Here is a 4,818-nt window from a genome sequence, read left to right as displayed (position 1 = left end):
CTTTTATCCATACCTAACCATTTAACATAAACTCGATTAGCTTTGCGTTGTAATATTTTTTCTACAAGATATACATCCAAATATTTAACTTTTTGAAGTTCTTCTGTGTAAAAAGCTCCCTTAATCTCCTCTTGTTTGGAATCCTCAAGTAAGTAGGTAGTCGGGTTAGTAAACTGTACTTTTTTAATCTTAAATATTTCAGTGGTCCAAGATGGTGTGTATGATTTAGCAAACACGTGACGATATTTACTTATTCGAACATAATCCCCTTCTCGAAATTTGGGTTTACGTTTATCGACGGTTTTTAACCAGTTGTAAGCAGTTATATACTTTGCATTTTGATCATTAACTTTACTTGGAATTTCCCCCGTAGTTGAGTGTCTGGTATTATTATACTGTTCAACGATAGACGGTAGTATTTTAACCCATTTATAAGAACCTTGCAGACTAAACTGTTTCCACAACTTCGACTTAATGAGTCCGTATCACACGTTCAGCAATACTTGCTTTTAAATTAGAATATGTGCTGTAATGATTTATACCATAGGATGACATCAGGTGTTTAAATTGTGAATTATAAAATTCTGTTCCATTATCTGTTTGTAAATGTTTAGGGGATTTAGACATTTGAGATAAAATTTTTTTCATACATTTGGTGACTTCAGCCCCTGTTTTTCTTTTAACTGGTGATGCCCAGACATATTTACTAAATGTATTTATAACGATAAGGATATAGTTATATCCATTGTTGTATTTAACAAATTGTGACATAATAGCTAAATCTGCCTGACACAAATCATGCAAACCTTTAATTATAACATGTCTTCGTTTAAAGTTTTTTCTTGCAGGTTTATGCAGTTCTTTAACGACTTGTTCTTTAAGACTAGACATTTTTTTCCAGCGGGCACTGAAGGGTAATATGAACAAAAACGTTAGGACTTGTATCAAGTTTAAACGAAAGTTTATCACCTTTTTTTATATGTAAACCAGGTAATTGACCGTATTTATACTGTGTAGAATTTATTAAAAGTAATCCATTAAAACTGTAATGCTGTATTGTTTCAATTATACCGTCCACAGTAAATATATATGACCCACCCCCATTATCTAATACATAAAACTCCTTGTTCAAACTTGTTTTTTTCTCCCCACTTAAAGCTATAATACATTTACTGTGGTAAGAAGTTGGATCACAAATAAAATATAACGGATTTGTAGAATTATCACAAGACTTTAAATCAGTTAGAAAGTGGCTCCCAAATTTATTAATAGGCATTATTATTGAATTATACCCCCTTCTCGAAGTTCCTCAATAATGGAAATGATTTCGTTACCGTGAGCGTTATTTCCTGAAGATTGTGATGCTGCAAGCAGTCCAAGTCTCTTTATGATTTCATTGTAATTGTCAAAGTATTTATACTCTGTCGGCTTCGTAGTTAACCGTTTCAATGTTAAAGCACCGCCTTTTTTACCGGTAAGTTTTTTAGTGCGTTGTCTAGTTGTTACACCAAGACCTGAAGGTAGAGAACTCAACCTTTGTCGGGGAGGTTGTGGTCTAGTTTCTAACACTGGTTGTATGATAAAATGATACTTATCTTTTATTTTAGGCTCAATTCTTCTAATTTGTAATTCAGGGTTATTGTCTCTATGAAGAGCATTGGTCCTCCGTAAAATATCAACATATTCGTTAACATCTTCACGTTTAAAACTAACAGGGTTAGCCTTAAATAATAATTCATAGAGACCTGGAGTCCCTATATACTTAACACCGTTTATAATCATATCCGGTCCTTCAAACTCAATATTCGAATCACCAATTGAGAATTTTTCGTTTGCTAAATCGTGATACACTCCTAATGTATTATCAAATTCACCTTCCACATCTTCTATATTATTTTTAACGTACTGCCGAGGTAAAGGGTTAGTGAATACTTCATAATATTTCCTCATTACGTCAGGATTATTAATCATACTGTTAAACTCTAGTAGAATTTCTTCATATAATCGATTGAAATCTTCACTACTATTTCCTACATGTTGTGATGTAAAGGTTGAATTTTCTGCACTATCTCCCCCATGACTTGTTTCGAATGTTTCTTCGATCGCGTTAGGCTGGATAATAGAGAGTTCCCCAAAGTTAGTATGTGTTTTAGATGAAGTAGAACCTTTATTTGGTGATGAAGTAGATTCTTTAATTGGTGATGAAGCTGAAAGTTGGTAATATTTTTTAAGATTCGGCGCGCTTAATCGACGAGAATTAGATACAGAAGATTCAAATTTAGGGTTGACAGGTTCTTGTTTTATATTACTTGTAGGTTCTAATTTTAATAACAACTCCTTGAGTGGTTTTGTTATGGGTTGATAATTTTTTTCTAGCTGACTTTGAGACTTGGTAATATCACTTTTTAAACTACGGTATTTACGTTTTAATGCCTGGCGGGTTTTTAACAGCTGTTTAACAATTCGAGTATCCATTTTTACTAACACTAACTAGGCACACTTCTTCCTTTATATATGTACGAAAGTATCAAACCCTTTGCGATATTTTCCTGAAGATAACAAACAATCCTTATCAATCACTACAAACCCATAGTTATCTTTCCAACAAAAAGAACTAAAATCTTTAAATTTTTGAAAACTCATATCAATATTAACATGGTCGTCATATATGTGTTTTAAATTCGTCATATCTTGTTGGAAAATCACTAAAAGATTGGCATTATCTCGCACCAACTGTTTCGGTATATAGCTATAAGTTTGTGATAAGTAAAAACAATCGGTAAGTTTATGTCTACCAAAACAAAAATAACTTTGAATAAGTTTTTGATCGCAAGAAGCTACATCATCAAAGATTATTATTGAATAGTTTTTAATGTCTTCTAGAGTAGGTATGTTTGTGGAATCACTATATTCTTCATACCCCATTTCAGATATCGGTTTAATTAGATTACGTAGGTATACGTATTTTGGTTGATGAAGTGATTTGGAATAAACATAAATGTTTTGAAATCTTAAACCATTAGGATGAACAATCAACGATAATAATGTATTCGTCTTACCACACCCACTCGGCCCTATAATAAGACAGCGTTTTGAATCACCACCAAATAAACCACCATGTTTTTTTATTTTATTATCCTGTACAACTAGATCGTGGTTTGTAATAGGGAGAGATAGTTGTTGTTTTTCGATCTTCATTATATCTACGAATGATGTGGGTATATATAGGGTGTCAGATTATATATAAAAGGAAGTATAATGAGGCAAAAAAGGATTAGTAGAGATCCAGCAGTACAACGAAGAGGTCGCGGATTATTAAATTCTATCATTAATAAGCTACCAGTCGAGGTACACATCCCAGGTTATTCGTATTGTGGACCGGGGACTAAGCTAGAGAAGAGACTTACACGCGGTGATTCAGGAATAAATTTATTAGACGAAGCCTGCAAAGAACACGACATTGCATATTCCCAACATAAAGAACTTCGTAAAAGACACGAAGCTGATAAATTACTAGAGAACAAAGCTTCGGATCGGGTGAAATCCAAAGACGCTACATTTGGTGAAAAAACAGCAGCTTGGTTAGTTACAACGGCGATGAAGGGTAAACGCAAATTAGGTATGGGTTTACGTAAAAGATTTAGACGCAGGTTAAATAAAAAAGGTGGTTCCTTAAAAAGAAAAAAAATTAATTTAAAAAAACGTATTATTAAAACACCTAAAAAAGGAGGTTTTTTACCTTTACTATTACCATTACTCGGGGCTTTAGGGGCTGTTGGGGGTGGGACAGCTTCGATTATGAAGGCCATTAACGACGCAAAAACCAACCGTGAACAAATTGTTGAACAAAAACGGCATAATCTCGCTATGGAAAAAGGAGGTAAAGGGTTATACTTAAAACCTGCTAAAGGGTATGGGATGTATCTAAAACCGTATTCAAAAAACTAATATTCCCCCATCATCCGTTAACAGATGTCGATATAAGAAAATATGTGAAATTATTAAAAATCCCTCATTTTAGAGGTGTTTTCATGAGAGATACGTTACCAAATAAAATTCGAACAAATGAAAGCGGTATTATAAATATGGATTCAAATAGTGGAAAAGGTACGCACTGGACAGCTTATACAAAGGAAGACAATAACATTATATACTTTGATTCTTACGGTGATTTGCCACCACCACGCAATGTAATCAAATACTTTAAAACTGGCGGTTCTGTGAACATAAATTATAATTATGAAAGGTTGCAACATAATTCATACAATTGCGGTCAATACGCATTACAATTTCTATATAACCACTATAAGTAGGTCCTGTGGATCAGTATAAACAATACAAGCCTCTAGCAAATATGTCGTACAACTTTACCCTGACCGGGAAGTCTTCCACCTTAAGTTATAATTTTAATCCACCCATCTACTTGGATGAAAGTCTTGATTATGAAGTTGGTTTAACAAACTTTTATTCTTTTAACTCCATACCCAACATTGACGAATCTAATAATGTATTTCTCTTTGGTCGCCGTAATTTCACTTATACAGCTAATATCCCCTTAGGCTCATATGAATTAGAAGATATAATTCAGCTTTTAAGGAAGTTGATGAAAGAACGAGATAAAACTGCTTATATTAATATCTCCCCAGATAAAAACACATCTAAAGTATCTATTGAAAGTAATTGTGCACTATATTTCACTACTGAAAACTATAGGTAAAATTTTTGGATTCATGAAAAGAGAACTGGAAGCAAATAAAACACATGTTTCTGATGAACCAGTAAATATTTCAGTGACAAATGCAATCTGTGTGGACTGCA

The sequence above is a fragment of the Diabrotica virgifera genome, chromosome 9, assembly GCF_917563875.1.
Source record: "Diabrotica virgifera virgifera chromosome 9, PGI_DIABVI_V3a".
NCBI lineage: Eukaryota > Metazoa > Arthropoda > Insecta > Coleoptera > Chrysomelidae > Diabrotica > Diabrotica virgifera.
This window is presented reverse-complemented; position numbering follows the sequence as displayed.